Source organism: Mustelus asterias, chromosome 1 (genome assembly GCF_964213995.1).
Source record: "Mustelus asterias chromosome 1, sMusAst1.hap1.1, whole genome shotgun sequence".
In the NCBI taxonomy this organism is placed as follows: Eukaryota; Metazoa; Chordata; class Chondrichthyes; order Carcharhiniformes; family Triakidae; genus Mustelus; species Mustelus asterias.
This window is the reverse complement of record NC_135801.1, coordinates 2,563,905-2,585,284: the sequence shown is the minus strand read 5'-3', so window position 1 is coordinate 2,585,284 and position 21,380 is coordinate 2,563,905. Positions and strand designations below refer to the sequence as shown.

At 47.5% G+C, this 21,380-nt stretch overlaps 1 protein-coding gene across 4 annotated transcripts in view; it reads right to left on the bottom strand.

Moving 5' to 3' along the window:
• Positions 1-21,380, bottom strand: part of LOC144485072 (protein phosphatase 3 catalytic subunit alpha) — a 169,745-nt gene that overhangs the window by 44,551 nt on the left and 103,814 nt on the right. The window lies entirely within an intron of this gene.

Sequence of the window (21,380 nt, the reverse complement as noted above, 5' to 3'; positions counted from 1 at the left end):
GGCAGAAAGAGGTCGCTGTAAATTGCAAAGGAATTCTTTTCCTGAACCGACACAGAGTCAGAAATGTAGATGCCATCGATAATTTAAACGCCCCCATTTCCAGTCCAAGTGCTCTGCCTGTGGGAAAAGCTGATCGTATCCAGACAGCACACAGGAGTGGAGGAACCAGCAAAGCTCCAGGTCGCAGCGGACACCAGGTCAAGCTAGTGGAGATCGGAAGCTAGTTCAGGAGTCTGGAGATCCTGGAACATGCACAGGATCGATCCAGAGACAGAAGCCGATGTAATCAGGGTGATTGAGAGTTGTAACCAGTTAGAGAGTGAGAAAAACAGCAGGTGGAAGATAAGAGAAGATATAACTCCAGCACCCACACTCAGAGATTCACAACTCACTTCCATCACTGACAGACAGTGTCTGCTCCCTCGGAAGGAGAGTACAAGTCCCTAAGTCACTTTCCCTTACACAAAACAGGCGGGAAACCTACTTGTGGTTGTAATAACAGCATTGGGTGAAGTTAGCGTTAGGGTGGAACATTCTGAATCATCCGATTGCTTGCCATTGGTAGTTGGAGGGAACAAAGTCCAAAGTGATGGGAAGAAATTAGCTTTAGATTTTCGGGTTAAACTGGGCAGTGGTAATTAGAGTTGGGATCAGTAAGAGAATGTCTGACATTGAGAAAGGGTTGCTAAGAGAGTGCAAAGTGGTTTTTGAGCAAGGAAGACCAATCAAAGCTGAAATCAAAATAAAGGACATTATAAGTGCCTCGGCTTACCAGCTGCTAAAAGACGCAGCCTCTCAGCTTGACTATTCCAATACCCTCTGCTGCTCTCCCACACCCTACTCTCCGTAAACCTGAGCTCATCTAAATGTCTGCTGTCTGCGTCCTACCTTGCACCAAGTCCCTTTCACCCATCACCCCCATGCTAACTGGCCTATACTGGCTCCTGGGTAAACACTGTCTCCCTTTCTCTGTAACCTCCTCCAGCCCCACAACCGTGCAAAATATCTATACTCAAGACTCCAATCTTGTCACCATTCACACTTATAATCACACTATCATTGGCTGCCTGGTTCCAAGCTCTGAAATTCACTGTCTAAATATCTCAATTTTTCTGCCTGTTTTAAGAAATTCCTTAAAATCTCCCTCGCTGGGCTGAGGTTTTGGTCACCAGCCCGAAAAGGTCCTTATGTGGGCAGCACGGTGGCACAGTGGTTAGCACTGCTGCCTCACAGCGCTCGGGACCCGGGGCAGCGCTGTGGCACAGTGGTTAGCACGGCTGCCTCACAGCGCTCGGGACCCGGGTTCGAATCCCGGCTTGGGTCACTGTCTGTGCGGAGTCTGCACATTCTCCCCATGTCTGCTTGGGTTTTTTCTGGGTGCTCCGGTTTCCTCCCAGTCTGAAAGACGTGCTGGTTGGGTGCATTGGCCATGCTAAATTCTCCCTCAGTGTACCCAAACAGGCGCCGGAGTGTGGCAACTGGGGAACTTTCACAGCAACTTCATTGCAGTGTTAATGTAAGCCTACTTGTGACTAATAAATAAAAACTTATGTGGCTCGGTTTCATAATGAGGCTATATAGATGCAAGTTATTGTTGTTACTGTAAATGGTTCGAATGGGTACAGACTGCTGCATCATCATATTCCGTTCAGCTTCCTGGGAGCTAATGGGGAATGGCAATGAGAGGGGAAGGAAAGTGAAGAGAGCAGGAGCTGTCAGTGTGACGTTGTGAGAACTGTCACCGAGAGAGACTAATGAATGTCTCAAACTCACTGTCCCATCAAAGCTGCCAATCACAGCTCCCATAGCACAGAATCCCTGACTGATCAACACGACAGGTCCACAGCTGGGTGTACAAGCAAGCCCTTAAAAAATCCAAACCAAATTCTCTATCAAATTCTAACAGCATTTCAGCAAAGACACTGAGCAGCAACCTTTATATATCGAGTTGGGATCCACTGTCAGCACACGGGCCCGTAATCTGTCAACTGTTTACAACTTGTAAGAATGACCAAGTCTTGTTTCTTTGCAGATCTCGTAGGTGAGAGGGGGAAAAATAACAAATATTTCCCAATGCTGAGCAAAGTGTTAGATCACATTCAGCACCATATAAAATATAAACCACAAAACACATCAGCTGTAAACAGCCCATCTACTGTTACAGACTGATAATTCATCCTTTAACATTCTGCACAAACTAGACTTTCAGCGACAAAGAATCCATGTAACCAACTTCATTCAGAACGTTTATTAATGACAATAACCTGCAATTATATAATGCAGTGCAATTAGCAGGGTAGATAAGGGTGACCCAGTGGATGTAGCATATCTGGATTCTCAGAAGGCTTTCAATAAAGTACCACACGAAGTTGCCAGGCAAGATTAGGACTCATGAGGTTGGAGGTTAGATATTAACATGGACTGAGCATTGGTTAAAAGAACAGAAACAGAAAGTAGGAATAAATGGACCATTCTCAGGATGGCAAGATGTAACCAGTGGAGTGTCACAAGGATCAGTGCTTGGGTATAACAATAACTTTGATGAGGAGACTGAGTGTGGTGTATCCATGCTGGCTGATAGTACAAAGCTAGGCTGGAAAGTAAGCTGCGAGTTGGACACAAACAGACTGCAAAGAGGTAGAGAACTATTTTGTGATTGGGCAAGAACAGAGTGTCATGTGGGGAAGTGTGAAATTATCTACTTAGAAATAAAGATGGAAGGCAGAATGTTTGTAAAAAAGCTGAGAGGCGAGTGAATGTTGGTGTTCAGAGGGATGTAAATGCCCTTATACACAAATCACAGGGAACTAAATGAGTGCAGCAAGAAATTAGCAAAGCAAATGGTATTGCTTTAAGAAACAAAATTGGGAAGTTATGAAACTTTCTTTTCACATATAAATAATTCACACTGTGATAGATGTAAACATTCATTTGAATTAAATCAAAAGTCACTTTTTTATTGCACAAGTCCAAAGGTTAGGTGGATTGGCCATGGTAAATTTTCCCTTTGTGTCAAAAGACATGCAGGTGAGATGGATAAGACATGGTAAATACGTGGGGTTACGGGGATTAGGCAAGGAGAGATGGGCCTGGATAAGATGCTTTTTTGGAGGGCTGGTGCAGTCTCGATGGGCCAAATGGCCTCCTTCTGCTCTGTAGGGATTCTATGGATCTGTGAGGAGGGGGGAAAGGCCACACTTGCTAGCAGTTAGACAGGCTGGTTTTCAATCACACAACTGCTAAAATATTCATGTTGCATTTCTGGTTTAAGCAGGTGAAATCCAGTCTAAAGTGCCTTGTGTTTTCTCCTCTCTTCCCATGCTCTGTATAAATATATATTTATTCATCAGTGCCAGAAAACAAAGCAGCTAAAGCCAATGGCTGCACAAACACTTCACCCAACAGGTAATTTTATTCAGGGACTTTACTCAGGTTGGCAGCCTTAATAACAAGGAGGACAATTTTTTAACTGGAGCCAAAAATGCAATATGGAAAAGCCTCAATGCTATTATTCAAATAACGATAATAATGAATGCAGTTTTATATATATCGCTGCATTATTGTATTAAAACGTTACTGCATGTATTGCAATGAAATACAACACTGTCTATTTATTGTATTGGCATTTTTTATAATTAACACCAAAGCTATTGTTTCCAAGTCAATAACCAAATAAAATAGAAGATGTTATGGTGCCAAAAAGTAAACAAAAAACCCAGATCAATGCTGAGAACAGGAGATGGGAATATTCATGAGAAAAGCTCCAATCGTGAAGATCGATTGGAGAAACTGGAATCTCCTCCTTGTAGAACGTAAGGGTGAGAGGGGGTTCTGATCAAGATATTCAAATCAGGAGGAGTCTGGACTGGGTGGATGGGGGAAAACCGTTCCCATTGGTGGAAGGATGGAGAATGAGGGAACGCAGATTCATGGCAACAGGTAAAGGAACCAATCACGACATGAGAAAAATTCTGACAGATTCACTCAGCGAGTGTTTAGGATCTGGAGTGCACTGTCTGAGAGTGTGGTGGAGACAGATTCACACAGTGAGTGGTTAGGATCTGGAATGTACTGTCTGAGAGTGTGGTGGAGACAGATTCACACAGTGAGTGGTTAGGATCTGGAGTGCACTGTCTGAGAGTGTGGTGGAGACAGATTCACACAGTGAGTGGTTAGGATCTGGAGTGCACTGTCTGAGAGTGTGGTGGAGACAGATTCACACAGTGAGTGGTTAGGATCTGGAATGCACTGGCTGAGAGTGTGGTGGAGACAGATTCACACAGCGAGTGGTTAGGATCTGGAGTGCACTGTCTGAGAGTGTGGTGGAGACAGATTCACACAGCGAGTGGTTAGGATCTGGAGTGCACTGTCTGAGAGTGTGGTGGAGACAGATTCACACAGCGAGTGGTTAGGATCTGGAGTGCACTGTCTGAGAGTGTGGTGGGGACAGATTCACACAGCGAGTGGTTAGGATCTGGAATGTACTGTCTGAGAGTGTGGTGGAGACAGATTCACACAGTGAGTGGTTAGGATCTGGAATGTACTGTCTGAGAGTGTGGTGGAGACAGATTCTGCTGCGGATTTCAAAAAGGGAATTCACTAATTATGTGAAGAGAAAAGAGTGCAGGGCACAGGGAATGATGGGAGACTGAGACTAGATGAACTGTTCTTGTAGAAAGTTGGCACATACACGATGGACTGAATGGTCTCCAGCACTCTAGCCATTCTGTGACTCTATAACCAAGTTGGATGTAAAGACATGAAAAAAAATCTGTACTTCACTGCGATTGCTGTTGTTGGATTTCTGTGGTGGTTATAGAATCATAGAGGTTTACAGCATGGAAACAGGCCCATTGGCCCAACTTGTCAATAACATCCCTTTTTTTAACCCCGAAGCTAGTTCCAATTGCCCACATGTGGCCCATATCCCACTATACCCATCTTACCCATGTAACTGTCTAAACGCTTAAAAGATAAAATTGTACCCGCCTCTACTACTACCTCTGGCAGCTTGTTCCAGACACTCACCACCCTCTGTGAAAAAATTGCCCCTCTGGACACTTGTTTGATATCTGTACACACGAGGACAGTCGGAAGCTGGAAGAGCCTATTATGAGCAGGATGTGACTCTGGAGTCACAGCTTGCTGACGTCTGGCCTACTTCAACAGACTAGAGTTTTCAAATCTCTTGTGCAATGAACCTTAGTGTTACCAACGCTCCAAAACTGCCCTGGAGTCTCCAAAACATTACAGCAAGCAGAACTCCAGGAGAAAAATCAATGGATCATTAAATAAAAAACTCGATTTAAAAAAAAATTCTTGAAATGTTTTTGTTTATTAGTTATAAAGGAGAGTGCTGCCAGTGTGGTTCAGGCATGTTGAGTGAATGGGAATCAGAGTTAGAGTTTGTGCCTCGGACTTGATTGGGAAAGTTCTGGTGAAGAAATTCAGTATATCCGTATAGGCAGAGTGGAAAGGGGCACTCTTGGTAAAAGCACAAACCAGTAACAAAATACTTGATCGGACTTGAGTCAAATATTCAGGATTATTGTGAGAACTAACACCCCAGAGAGGAATCTTTACAAAGTCTTTACAGAATCTAGAAACAGGCCGCTTGGGCCAGTTGATCCATGCCAGTCTCTCTGCTCCACATGAGTTTCATCCCGGGCACCTCTGCCTCTACCCATCATCCTCCTCCAGGTACCACGCCCTAACAGGGCATGGTGACCATGGACTTCCATTGATTGGTCCGTGATTACGCTTGGCTAATTACGGCAGTGGTTTGATGTTGCCTTCTGCAGTGTGGCTAACCAGGAAACTCCCGCAGTCTCACTGCCTGCCTGCAGGAAGGGTTTATGGGTTTATATGGAGTGATGGTTTGGAGGGCCGAAGGGCCTCTTCCTGTGCTGTAATTTTCTTTGTTCTTTGCCACATTATGAACACACGTCCTCTGGCCATCCAATCAGAAGGACTTGAACCTGGAGCACCTGGCCATGGTTAATGGTGATACCCACTGCGTCACTCTCTCCCTGATCAACAAACCCTTCTTTTCTGATGAGAACAAAGAAAATTACAGCACAGGAACAGGCCCTTCGGCCCTCCAAGCCTGCATCGACCATGCTGCCCGACTTAACTAAAACCCCCTCCCCTTCCAGGGACCATAGCCCTCTAGTCCCATCCTATTCATTTGTCAAGACACTAAAAGTCACGGCCGTATCCGCTTCCACTACCTCCCCCGACAATGAGTTCCAGGCACTCACCCTCTGTGTAAAGAATCTGCCTCGGACATCGTGCGGGATATGTGAGGCAGATCGATGGTTAGAACCTGTCCGTTCTGATATCATTGCACCTCCTCAAATATGTTTTTATGCTTTTTATAACATTGAGAACAGAACTGCTCACAGTGTGGACTAACCAACGGTTGATACAAGGAAGATCTCTGCATTTTGTGTTCGCTGGTAGTACTCCCCTTCCTCCCTAACAGCACTGTGGGTGGGCCTACACCACATGGACCGCAGCGATTCAAGAAGGCAGCTCACCGCCACCTTCTCAGGGCAATTAGGGATGGACAATAAATGCTGGCCTAGCCAGCGACGCCCACAGCCCATGAAATGAATTTTGAAAAGTTCTTGCCTCTGAATCGCAAGCTTGTGGATTCAAGTCCCACCTCAGAACTTGGGGACAAAAACCAAGGCTGACATTCCTGAGCAGTGCTGAAGGAATGCTGGGCTGCCGTAGGCGCTGCCTTTGGGATCATGCACGTAACCAAGGCCTGTTCACACTCTCAGGTGAATATGGCGGGGATTTGAAGGAGATCGCTGTCTGAGCAATATTCATTCCACAAAAAACGTCACAGGAACATGAGTACATTGCAGTTTGCAGAAACTTGCTGCGTTCAAATTGGCCACTGCATTTCCGAAAACAGAGTACGTTGAAAAATAAAGTGTTTCATTGGCTGGAAAACACTTTGGGATGTTCAGTGGCTTTGAAAGGCGCAATATAAATGCAAGGTTTTTTCTTGTTCCATTCCTCTTAAAGCACGCCTCGGCACTCTCCCCCTCCCTCCCCCCCGCACTCTCCCCCTCCCCCCCACACTCTGCCCCTCCCTCCCCCCCCGCACTCTCCCCCTCCCTCCCCCCCCCGCACTCTCCCCCTCCCTCCCCTCCCCCCGCACTCTCCCCCTCCCTCCCCCCCCCCGCACTCTCCCCCTCCCCTCCCCCCGCACTCTCCCCCTCCCCCCACACTCTGCCCCTCCCTCCCCCCCCGCACTCTCCCCCTCCCTCCCCCCCCGCACTCTCCCCCTCCCTCCCCTCCCCCCGCACTCTCCCCCTCCCTCCCCCCCCGCACTCTCCCCCTCCCTCCCCCCCCCGCACTCTCCCCCTCCCTCCCCTCCCCCCGCACTCTCCCCCTCCCTCCCCTCCCCCCGCACTCCCCCCCCCCACCTGCACTCTTCCCCACCCCCAGCCGCACTCTCCCTCCCCCCCTCCCACACTCCCTCTCTCACCCCATTATGTCCATAATTTAAATGGAAAACGAGGGAAATATTTTGCTTGACTCAAGTTTTACTGAAAGCCTGTGAGATGGAAAGGCCAATGACTGCAAACCATGGCCACTGCAGTGACGCCGGCTGCACTGAGCCCCTCACTGCAGTTGGATTATTACTGAGTGGAGATCTCAGGGTGGGTTAACACTGAAAACCAGAACTGGGAAAGAGTCACACGTGGACAGAGCAGACAGCAAAAAGAATATAATGAAAAAACAAAAAAATTAAAAGCAATTTAACAAGGCCAGGGATGATGTGAGTGGGAGTGGTGACTAACAGAGTGCGACTGGCCAGCACTGTTCAACATTCCTCCGGCAAGAACAGCCATTTCCAGTCCGATCATCTCTTCACCCAACCCGTCAGTTAAAGAGCCTTCGACCAGACTCAAATTTCTCATCTTCTGATCAAATTTTCACTGTGAGGTCCCCCCATGCCGACACTATAGTTAAGAAAGCCCACCAACGCCTCTACTTTCTCAGAAGACTAAGGAAATTTGGCATGTCAGCTACGACTCTCACCAACTTTTACAGATGCCCCATCAAAAGCATTCTTTCTGGTTGTATCACAGCTTGGTATGGCTCCTGCTCTGGCCAAGACTGCAAGGAACTACAAAAGGTCATGAATGAAGCCCAGTCCATCACACAAACCAGCCTCCCATCCATTGACTCTGTCTACACTTCCCGCTGCCTCAGAAAAGCAGCCAGCATAATTAAGGACTCCATGCACCCCGGACATTCTCTCTTCCTTCGGGAAAAAGATACAAAAGTCTGAGGTCACGTACCAACTGACTCAAGAACAGCTTCTTCCCTGCTGCCATCAGACTTTTGAATGGACTTACCTCGCATGAAGTTGATCTTTCTCTACACCCTAGCTATGACTGTAACGCTACATTCTGCACTCTCTCGTTTCTGGTGCGGCCGCATTTGGAGTATTGCGTACAGTTCTGGTCACCGTATTATAGGAAAGATGTGGAAGTGTTGGAAAGGGTGCAGAGGAGATTTACCAGGATGTTGCCTGGTATGGTGGGAAAATCGTATGAGGAAAGGCTGAGGGGCTTGAGGTTGTTTTCGTTAGAGAGAAGAAGGTTAAGAGGTGACTTAATAGAGGCATACAAGATGATCAGAGGATTAGATAGCGTGGATAGTGAGAGCCTTTTTCCTCGGATGGTGATGGCTAGCACGAGGGGACATAGCTTTAAATTGAGGGGTGAGAGATATAGGACAGATGTTAGAGGTAGGTTCTTTACTCAGAGAGTAGTAAGGGCGTGGAATGCCCTGCCTGCAGCAGTAGTGGACTCGTCAACATTAAGAGCATTCAAATGGTTATTGGATAAACATATGGATGATATTGGAATAGTGTAGATTAGAGGGGCTTTAAATTGGTTTCACTGGTCGGTGCAACATCGAGGGCTGAAGGGCCTGTACTGCGCTGTAATGTTCTATGTTCTATGTTCCCTTCTCTATGAACTGTATGCTTTGTCTGTATAGCGCACAAGAAACAATACTTTTCACTGTATGTTAATACATGTGACAATAATAAAATCAAATTCAAATGAACAAAATGGAGTACATTTCTCGATCCATCCCACACAGTGTAAAAATACACCCTCGCTTGACAGCCCAATCTGATTTCTCAAAATACTTCAATTGTTGTTTTGAAAAATAGCCCTTTGATTTAAAAATTTAAATGTTCCAAAAGGCTCTGCGTTAAAATTACACTTAAATGTAATTTAATTCAAATGTAAATTTAAATCATTACAAGTGTTGACTCTGTGGAACTGATCCCAGACAACATTCCCTGCTCCAACACCCACAGCTGCGATTGTGAATATGAGATCCTGATGGGAGTTCTGATTTTGTCTTAGCCGCGTTATCTCCACATGTTGGTGCTCTCCTGAATGAAGCCCCATCCATTGACTCTGGCCAAACTCCCATTGTGCATCCTCCATAAACTGGAATTCATCAAAACCTCTCTTGCTGCATCCTAACATGTTCCAGTCTCAGTTGCCCATTAACCCTCTCTGTGCTGACTGCCAGCCCAGAAAATGCCTCAATATTCAGAATTCTCATCCTTATTTTCAAATCCCTCCATGATCTCCTCCCCTCCCTATCACTGTAACCTCCTCCAGTCCCTACACCCCCTCCCCATCTCTGTAACCTCCTCCAGCCTCTACACCCCTCCCTATCTCCGTAACCTCCTCCAGCCCCTACACCCCTCCCTATCACTGTAACCTCCTCCAGTCCCTACACCTCCTCCCTATCTCTGTAACCTCCTCCAGCCCCTACACCCCCTCCCTATCACTGTAACCTCCTCCAGTCCCTACACCCCCTCCCTATCTCTGTAACCTCCTCCAGTCCCTACACCCCCTCCCTATCACTGTAACCTCCTCCAGTCCCTACACCCCCTCCCTATCTCTGTAACCTCCTCCAGCCTCTATACCCCTCCCTATCTCCGTAACCTCCTCCAGCCCCTACACCCCTCCCTATCTCTGTACCTCCTCCAGCCTCTACACCCCTCCCTATCTCTGTAACCTCCTCCAGCCCCGACAACCCTCCCTATCTCTGTAATCTCCTCCAGCCCCTACACCCCTCCCTATCTCTGTAACCTCCTCCAGCCTCCACACCTCTCCCTATCTCTGTAACCTCCTCCAGCCTCTACACCCCTCCCTATCTCCGTAACCTCCTCCAGCCCCGACAACCCTCCCTATCTCTGTAACCTCCTCCAGCCTCCACACCCCTCCCTATCTCTGTAACCTCCTCCAGCTCCTACACCTCTCCCTATCTCTGTAACCTCCTCCAGCCCCTACACCCTCTCCCTATCTCCGTAACCTCCTCCAGCCCCTACACCCCTCCCTATCTCTGTAACCTCCTCCAGCTCCGACACCTCCCCCCATCCCTGTAACCTCCTCCAGCCCCGACAACCCTGCCTATCTCTGTAACCTCCTCCAGCCCACAACCTTCCCAATCTCTGTAACCTCCTCCAGCCCCTACACCCCTCCCCATCTCTGTAACCTCTTCCAGTCCCACACCCCCTCCCTATCTCTGTAACCTCCTCGAGCCCCGACACCTCTCCCTATCTCTCTGCACTCATAGAAACATAGAAACCCTACAGGTACAGAAAGAGGCCATTCAGCCCATCGAGTCTGCACCGACCCCAATCCCACCCAGGCCCTACCCCCATATCCCTACAGATTTTACCCACTAATCCCTCTAACCTACGCATCTCAGGACACTAAGGGGCAATTTTTAGCACGGCCAATCAACCTAACCCACACATCTTTAGACTGTGGGAAGAAACCGGAGCACCCGGAGGAAACCCACACAGGCACGAGGAGAATGTGCAAACTCCACACAGACAGTGACCCGAGCCGGGAATCGAACCCAGGTCCCTGGAGCTGTGAAGCAGCAGTGCTAACCACTGTGCTACCGTGCCGCCCAAATCTATCCTCTTGACTATCCCCAATTTAAAATGCGCCGCCATTGGTGGACATGTCTCAAGCTGCCATGAATTCCCTCCCTAAACCTAACTCTGACTCTCAACATTTAAAATATTCCCTCAAAGCTCCTCCCAGCTGCTCAGAAACCCCAATTCCAGCGCCCGGGGCTCACTGTCAAATTCTGTCCAATAATCTGTCCTGTAAAGGGATCTTTTATTAATAAATAATGCAAGAAATAAGTTAATGGTTCTATTTAATGAACATTGTTGTTGATGATCCTCTGCCTAAAGAAGCCACTGGAATCAGTAACTGCAACTACAGCCAGCAACTGTAACTAGTCAGTAACTTCAGTAACTTTAACTAGTCAGTAACTGTAACTCAGTAACTCCAATCAGTAACTTTAACTACAGTCAGTAACTTTAACTATAATCATTAACTTTAACTGCAATCAGTAACTATAACTACAATCACTAACTTTAACTACAGTCAGTAACTTTAATCCAGCAACTTGAACCACAATTAGTAACTTCAACTACAGTCAGTAACTTCAGTAACTTTAACTACAGTCGGTAACTGGAACCACAATCAGTGACTATAACGAAGAGGGTGGCCCTTTAAGTCACAGGTTTATTGTTTTGCGGGTCATTAGCATTAACACATGGTGTTGAAAATCAGGCCGGTTATCAGGGAAACACGATTTCCTGGTGCATTTTCCCGCGGGATTTGCCAGGCCTGGAGCTGGGCTCCGGAACAACTCTGCCTTTTCATCTTTCTGGAAACACTGACAGATACTCTGACCTTTCAGTTCCAAACCCCGCCAGGATCCCGGGGCAGGAACAAACCTCACAATCCAAGCTGCCATTCAAAAAGAACATTCCAGGAAGGAAAACAAGTGTTCAGAATTCCGACTGGATACTTATCCCAGAGTAAAGGCAAATGTGTTAAATTCCAAAACTGATTACTAATCTCAGTGTCAATCAAACCAGTCACCATTTTAAACATTGCAGTTGGTCCTGAACTGTAAAAGGAGCGCTCTCACTCACTCTCTGTATTTGTAAAGAACCATTCATTCCTCAGGGAAGAATGTTGAGTCAGGGCAAGGGGTTGAAGGAGGGTATACTTTTCACAGAGAGAGCGCGCAGGAACAGTATACACCGGATAAGCTGACTAAATTGTGCTGTGACACTGGGCTGGATTTGTCAGGGTGCCCGGATCCCCATGCTTCCGGTGAAGGATGAAGCCCTGCCCATGATCCAGACAAGCACCCCGCAGGAATTTAACCCCCGAGGGCAGCGACAGATTGCTTTAAGGCCAGACTTCTGGCTCCTTTTCGGGAGGAGTCCTCCCTCCCATTCCCCCGCCCCCTTTAGAGAGCGACGGGCCAATTGGACTGGCCAGGAACTCAGATGGTGGCTCTTGCTGAGATTCCAGACAGTTCCCAACACCGAACAACAATTGGGGGGGCGGCACGGTAGCACGGTGGTTATCACTGCTGCTTCACAGCTCCAGGGTCCCGGGTTCGATTCCCGGCTTGGGTCACTGTCTGTATGGAGTTTGCACATTCTCCTCGTGTCTGTGTGGGTTTCCTCCGGGTGCTCCGGTTTCCTCCCACAGTCCAAAGATGTGCGGGTTAGGTTGATTGGCCATGCTAAAATTGCCCCTTGGAGTCCTGAGATGTGTAGGTTAGAGGGATTAGCGGGTAAATGTGTAGGGATATGGGGGTAGGGCCTGGGTGGGATCGTGGTCGGTGCAGACTCGATGGGCCGAATGGCCTCTTTCTGCACTGTAGGGTTTCTATGATTCTAACCCGGAATAACAGGTAAACCCTTGGGTCAAGGGTCTTGGTTTGGGTGTGGCCTGACCCCCTATTCCAGTAAAACATCCCTATCCCTATACTCAAATCCTCTCGCTATGAAGGCCAACATACCATTTGCCTTCTTTACTGCCTGCTGTACCTGCACGCTTACTCTCAGCGACTGATGCACGAGGACTCCAAGATCTCGCTGAGTATCCGCCTCTCTCAATTTACACCCATTCAAGTAATAATCTGTTTTCCTATTATTGCTACCTCACATTTATCCACATTATACTGTAACTGCCATGCAGATGCTCACACACTCACCCTGTCCAAATCACGCTGAAGAATCTCTGCATCCTCCTGCATTTGGCTCATATCCCTCTATACCCATCTTACCCATGTAACTGTCTAAACGCTTTTTAAAAGACAAAATTGTACCCGCCTCTACTACTACCTCTGGCAGCTTGTTCCAGACACTCACCACCCTCTGTGTGAAAAAATTGCCCCTCTGGACCCTTTTGTATCTCTCCCCTTAAACCTATGCCCTCTAGTTTTAGACTCCCCTACCTTTGGGAAAAGATATTGACTATCTAGCTGATCTGTGCCCTTCATTATTTTGTAGACCTCTATAAGGTCTCTCTATAAGGTTTCTCTCAGAACTTCTGGTACATTATTCATGTTTTCCTTTGTGAAGACTGAAGCAAAGTACAAACTTAATTCCTCAGCTATTTCTTTATTCCCATTATGAATTCTCCCGTTTGATTGGAAGGGGCCTACGTTTGTTTTTGTCAATCTCTTTCTCTTTACATATCTATAGAAACTTTTACAGTCAGTTTTTATGTTCCCCGCCAGCTTACTTTCATACTCAATTTTTCCCTTCCTAATCAATCCCTTGGTCCTCCTTTGCTGAATTTTAAACTGCTCCCAATCCTCAGGCCTATTGCTTTTTCTTGCCAATTTGTATGCTTCTTCTTTGAATCTGATACTATCTCTAATTTCCCTTGTAATCCATGGTTTGGCCACAATTCCCTCACCACTCTTGCGCCAAACAGGAATAAACAGCTTCTGGAGTTCATCTATTCATTCTTTAAAAGCCTGCTATTGTCTGTCCGCTGTCTTTCCTTCAGTAATGTTTCCCAGTCCATCATGGCCAATTCATGCCTCATATCATCATAGTTCCTTTTATTGAGATTCTGGCCCCTGGTCTCACAATCAACTACATCATTATCCACCTTGACAAAGAGTTCTACCATATTATGGTCATTTGTCCCCAAGGCTTCTCTCACAATTAGATTGCCAACTAATCCTTTCTCATTGCATAACACCCAGTCCAAGATGCCCTGCTCCTTTGTTGGTTCCTGAACGTATTGCTCCAGAAAACCATCCCGTATACACTCCAGAAATTCCTCCTCTATTGCACTGTGACTAATTTGACTCTCCCAATCTATATGCAGATTAAAGTTGCCCATAATCACAGATGTTCCTTTAACACCTGATTTCCTGTCTAATACTTTTCCCAATATTACCGCTACAGTTCGGTGGTCTGTATACCACCCCCATCAATGGTTTTTCCCCCTTGTTGTTTCTTAACTCGACACTTACAGATTCCATATCATCTATGCTAATATCTTTCCTCAATATCATATCAATATATCCATAAATCAAGTGGGGATGATGTGGGACTCGCCCCCACAGGGAACAGGGAGAATGTGCGACTCGCTCCCATGGGGAGTGGGGAGAATGTGGGACTCGCTCTCACGGGGAGCGGGGAGAATGTGGGACTCGCTCCCACGGGGACTGGGGAGAATGTGGGACTCGCTCCCACAGGGACTGGGGAGAATGTGGGACTCGCTCCCACAGGGAGTGGGGAGAATGCGGGACTCGCTCCCACAGGGAGTGGGGAGAATGCGGGACTCGCTCCCACAGGGACTGGGGAGAATGTGGGACTCGCTCCCACAGGGAGTGGGGAGAATGTGGGACTCGCTCCCACAGGGAGTGGGGAGAATGCGGGACTCGCTCCCACAGGGAGTGGGGAGAATGCGGGACTCGCTCCCACAGGGAGTGGGGAGAATGTGGGACTCGCTCCCACGGGGAGTGGGGAGAATGTGGAACTCGCTCCCACAGGGAGTGGGGAGAATGCGGGACTCGCTCCCACAGGGAGTGGGGAGAATGTGGGACTCGCTCCCACAGGGAGTGGGGAGAATGTGGGACTCGCTCCCACGGGGAGTGGGGGGAATGTGGGACTCGCTCCCACGTGGAGTGGTTGAGGTGAATTGTGTTGATACATTAATAGCGGAAACTGGAAGAATCTGTGAGGGAGGAAGGAATAGACGGATATAGTGATAGGGTAAGATGAAGAGTGGAGTGGGAGGGGCGCATGTGAAGCATTAACACCAGCATGGAGGAGTTGGGCCAAATGGCCTGTTTCTGTGCCTGAAATTCTATGGAACCCAGTGTAAATGTACTTTCCAGAAGCAGGAAGTTTAGAACTATTTAAACCATTTTTAAACATTAGTTATTAAGTTTAATTTTCTCATTAGTTGTCTGTGGATGTGTGTTTCTGAACTGTTATAATACTTGACTGTTATCCAAAAACAACATCCCTTCACCTGTCCTTTGTCAGCTGATACAGGATCAGTCACAACAACGACCACTACCTGAGCCTCTTATTACGGTATTTAATCCTTATTAATGTTTTATGATCAGATCAGATTTTTACAACATGAGCAGATATTGTTCCATTCACATCTTTGTAGACAAAGCGTTAACCCTTCACCCTATGAAATATTGAAATTGCTTTTTTGAATTATTCAAATTAAAAATACATTAGACAGATGACACCAACAAACGGACATTTCTGTAATGGCTCGAATGCTCCTGACATTTTGCAGGAATATCAGACAATGAGGTATCAACCAGCCCACAGGAGGCAGCAGAAAGTTTGGTCAAAGATGTTGGTAAGAATTTTATGGCCTCGCTCGTCCCAAATCCTGCCCGGGGTCAATGGACATTTCCATTGTCCGCTCCTCGTCCGCTCCGATTCCGGGGTGAGCGACACGGTAAAATTCCGGCTGTGGCGTCTGAGAGGAAGAGGCAGAGGGCTAAAGGGAGGGAATTCCAGATCCTAGGCACAGCTACCAGAGGGGGAGCGATTAAAATTGTGGATGACTACTTGCATGCCAAATGGCAAAAACCATCAAGTGATAGACACAGCTAAACGATCCCACAACCAATGGATCAGATCCAAGCTCTGCAGTCCTGCCACACCCAGTCATGAATGGTGGTGGGCAATTAAACACCTCACTGGAGGAGGAGACTTCACAAATATCCCCATCCTCAGTGATGGAGGAGCCCAACACATCTGTGCAAAAAATAAGGCTGAAGTATTCGCAGCAATCTTCAGCTAGAAGTGCTGAGTCGATGATCCATCTCAGCCTCCTCCAGTGGTCCCCAGCATCTCGGATGCCAGTCTCCAGCCAATTCAATTCACTCCACGTGATATCAAGAAACAGTTGGAGGCACTAGATATTGCAAAGACAATGGGCCCTGATAACATTCCGGTAATAGTACTGAAGACTTGTGCTCCGGAACTTGCCGCTCTCCTAGCCAAGCCCTTCCAGTACAGTTACAACACTGGCATCTACCCAACAATGTGGAAAATTGCCCAGGTCTGTCCTGTACGCAAAAAGCAGGACAAATCCAACCCAGCCAATTACCGCCCAATCAGTCTACTCTCGATCATCAGTAAAGTGATGGAAGGGGTCATCGACAGCGCTATCAAGCAGCACCTGCTCAGCAATAACCTGCTCAGTGACACCCAGTTTGGGTTTCGCCAGGGTCACTCAGCTCCTGACCTCATTACAGACTTGGTTCAAACATGGACAAAAGAGCTGAATCCCAGAGGTGGGGTAAGCGTGACAGCCCTTGACATCAAGGCCGCATTCGACCGAGTGTGGCATTAAGAAGCCCCAGTGAAACTGGAATCAATGGGTCTCAGGGGGCAAACTCTCCGCTGGTTGGAGTCATACCTGGTACATAGGAAGATGGTTGTGGTTGTGGAGGGTCAGTCATCCCAGCTCCAGGACATCTCTGCAGGAGTCCCTCAGGGTAGTGTCCTAGGCTCAACAATCTTCAGTTGCTTCATCAATGACCTTCCCTCCATCATGAGGTCAGACGTGGAGATATTCGCCGATGATTGCACAACGTTCAGCACCATTCGCCACTCCTCAGGTACTGAAGCAGTCCATGTTCAAATGCAACAACATCTGGACAATATCCAGGCTTGGGCTGGATATTCACGCCACACAAATGTCAGGCAATGGCCATCACCAATAAGAGACACTCTAACCACTGCTCCTTGACATTCAATGGTGTAACCTCATTAAATCTCCCACTGTCAACATCCTTGGGGTTACCATTGATCAGAAACTCAACTGGACTCAACACACAAACACAGTGGCTACAAGAGCAGGTCAGAGGCTACTGCGGTGAGTAACTCACCTCCTGACTCCATAAAGCCTATCCCCCATCTACAATGCACAAGTCAGGAGTGTGATGGAATACTCCCCACTTGCCTGGATGGGTGCAGCTCCAACAACACTCAGGAAGCTCGACACCATCCAGGACAAAGCAGCCCCGCTTGACTGACACCACATCCACAAACATCCACTCCCTCCACCACCGACACTCAGGAGCAGCAGTGTGTACCATCTACAAGATGCACTGCAGCAATTCACCAAGGATCCTTAGACAGCACCTTCCAAACTCATGACCACTTCCATCTAGAAGGACAAAGGGGGCAGCAGAGACATGGGGTTCCCAGTAACTGGGCTATGAATGTGGATTGTGGAGGCAATGGTTCCCTCAGCCTGAATGGCACAGAGCCGCCGCAACCACACAACACTCGCCATCTTTCATAAGATTCACAGCAAGATTTGGAGATGTAGAAGGAATGAGAATGTCAGCTTCACTTAGCTGGTATGGTTCTTGCCTCTGAGAAGAATCCCAGTGTGGACCAAGAGTGTTCAGACCTGCTCCACAGATATGGCCCCTCCTCCACAGATATGGCCCCTCCTCCACAGATATGGCCCCTCCTCCACAGATATGGCCCCTCCTCCACAGATATGGCCCCTCCTCCACAGATATGGCCCCTCCTCCACAGATATGGCCCCTCCTCCACAGATATGGCCCCTCCTCCACAGATATGGCCCCTCCTCCACAGATATGGCCCCTCCTCCACAGATATGGCCCCTCCTCCACAGATATGGCCCCTCCTCCACAGATATGGCCCCTCCTCCACAGATATGGCCCCTCCTCCACAGATATGTCCCCTCCTCCACAGATATGTCCCCTCCTCCACAGATATGTCCCCTCCTCCACAGATATGTCCCCTCCTCCACAGATATGTCCCCTCCTCCACAGATATATCCCCTCCTCCACAGATATATCCCCTTCTTCACAGATATATCCCCTTCTTAGGGGCGGCACGGTAGCACAGTGGTTAGCACTGCTGCTTCACAGCTCCAGGGACCTGGGTTCGATTCCCGGCTTGGGTCACTGTCCGTGTGGAGTTTGCACATTCTCCTCGTGTCTGCGTGGGTTTCCTCCGGGTGCTCCGGTTTCCTCCCACAGTCCAAAGATGTGCGGGTTAGGTTGATTGGCCAGGTTAAAAATTGCCCCTTAGAGTCCTGAGCTGCGTCGGTTAGAGGGATTAGCGGATAAAATATGTAGAGATATGGGGGTAGGGTCTGGGTGGGATTGTGGTCGGTGCAGACTCGATGGGCCGAATGGCCTCTTTCTGCACTGTAGGGTTTCTATGACATGGGAACACCTTCCCCTCCAAGCCTCTCACCATCTTGACTTGGAAATCTATCGCCGTTCCTTCGCAGTCGCTGGGTCAAAATCCTGGAATTTCCTCCCTAATGGCATTGTGGGTCAACCCACAGCACGGATCGCAGCGATTCAAGAAGGCAGCTCATCACCACCTTCTCAAGGGCAACTAGGGATGGGCAATAAATGCTGGCCTAGCCAGCGACACCCATGTCCCACAAATGAATAAAAAAAACCTCATGTTTATGGAAAGTCGATTGTGATTTTAACAAATGGTTTCCAATTTGTAATCCATTTCCAGTGGAGGATTTTTTTTATTTGTTCATGGGGTGTGGGTGTCGCTGGGCATTTAAGAATAAACCACATTACTGAGTGTCTGGACTCACATGTAGGCCAGACCGGGCAAGGTTGGCAGATTTCCTTCCCTAAAGGACAATTTGTCAATTTAATGAAGCTTCTTTTTATTAAAATGGGTGACCATTTCCAATATTTTGCAATCACAGAAACATAGAAACTAGAAGCAGGAGGAGGCCATTCGGCCCTTCGAGCCTGCTCTGCCATTCATTTTGATCATGGCTGATCATCAAATTCAATATCCTGATCCCCCCTTCCCCCTCGATCCCTTTAGCCCCAAGAGCTATATCTAATTTCTTCTTGAAATCAGACAACGTTTTGGCCTCAACTACTTTCTGTGGGAGTGAATTCCACACATTCACCACCCTCTGGGTGAAGAAATTTCTCCTCACCTCAGTTCTAAAAGGTTTACCCCTTATCCTCAACTATGTCCCCTAGTTCTGGACTCCCCCCACCATCGGGAACATTCTTTCTGAATCTATCCTGTCTAACCCTGTTAGAACTTTATAAGATTCTACGAGATCCCCTCTCATTCTTCTAAACTCCAGTGAATATAATCCTAACTGACTTAGTCTCTCCTCATATGACAGACCTGCCATCCCTTCGCTGTAAACCTTCGCTGCGCTCCCTCTATAGCAAGGACATCCTTCCTCAGATAAGGACACCAAAACTGCACACAATACTCCAGGTGCAGCCTCACCAACAGTTATACAATTGCAGCAAAACATCCCTATCCCTCTACTCAAATCCTCTCTCTGTGAAGGCCAACATACCATTCACCTTCTTTACTCCCTGCTGTACCTGCGCGCTTACTTTCAGCGACTGATGCACGAGGACTCCAAGGTCTCGCTGAGTATCCACCTCTCTCAATTTACACCCATTCAAATAATAATCTGTCTTCCTATTATTGCTACCAAAGTGGATAACCTCACATTTATCCACATTATACTGCATCTGCCATGCAGATACCCACACACTCAGCCTGTCCAAATCACGCTGAAGCATCTCTGCATCCTCCTCACAGCTCACTCTCCCACCCAACTTGGTAACATCTACAATTTGGAGATAATACATTCAGTTCCCTCTTCCAAATCATTAATATACAATGTGAACAGTTGGGGTCCTAACACAGATCCCTGCGGAACCCCACTAGTCACTGACTGCCAATCAGAAAAAGACCCATTTATTCCAACGCTTTGCTTCCTATCTGCTAACCAGCTTTCTATCCATCTCAGGACATTACCTGCAATCCCATGTGCTTTAACTTTACACAGTAGTCTGCTCTGTGAGACCTTGTCGAAAGCTTTCTGAAAGTCTAAATAAACCACATCCACTGGTCCTCCTCGGTCAATGCTACAAGTTACATCCTCAAAGAATTCCAATAGATTTGTCCTACTTTGGGAGACATCAGACAGGGATAATAAATAAGTTAATATTTCACAATCTTCACTGTGTATATGGAATAATAAGGTGGAAATACAGCAGTATGTATTTCCAGTGATAATCAGGAGTGATTCCTGTATCACATACTGGTGTGATCTGGGAGTCCCTGCCTGAAAGACAGGGAAAGCAGATTCAATAATAACTTTCAAAAGGGGGAATTGAATGAATAATTGGAAAGGAATCGATTGCAGCACAGTGGGGAAGGGTAGGGGAGTGGGACTAAGTGGCTGGCTCTTTCAAAAAGCCAGTAAAGTTTATTTATTAGTAATAAATAAGGCTTACATTAACACCGCAATGAAGTTACCGTGAAATTCCCCTGGTCGCCACACTCCAGCGCCTGTTCGGCAATGCCCCTAACCAGCACGTCTTTCAGACTGTGGGAGGAAACCGGAGCACCCGGAGGAAACCCACGCAGACACGGGGAGAACGTGCAGACTCCGCACAAACAGTGACTCAAGCCGGGAATCAAACCCGGGTCCCTGGCGCTGTGAGGCAGCAGTGCTAACCACTGTCCTGCCCATTATACAGGTATAATGGGCTGAATGGCCTCCTTCTGTGCTGTAGGAGTCGATGAAGAATGATCACTCACCACCTCGCCTACACCAGTGACTGTACCGGCACGTAATGAAATGGAGCAGATTCGTACAGAAATCTTTTGATGATTTGCAATCTCAGGAGGAACTGCAGCAATTTAACTTTAAACAATACTGACAGGGCCTCGCTGCTGGAGTGCGTTCCAGATCAGCACCTTATGATTGTTAGCACTATACTATCAAGAATACATTTCTACAAAGGCCGAAAGCACACAACTGAAGCATGAATTAATAACAGATTTGAGAGTCAGGATCATTGGAAAGGATTTCAGAAACTTTGCCCACAGTCAGTAGCAAGGTTTGAGGAACCAACACAGGCAGAAATATTTTTATCTTATCATTACTTGATGCTGAGGTACAAAATGTTCCAGGAGCAGTAATACC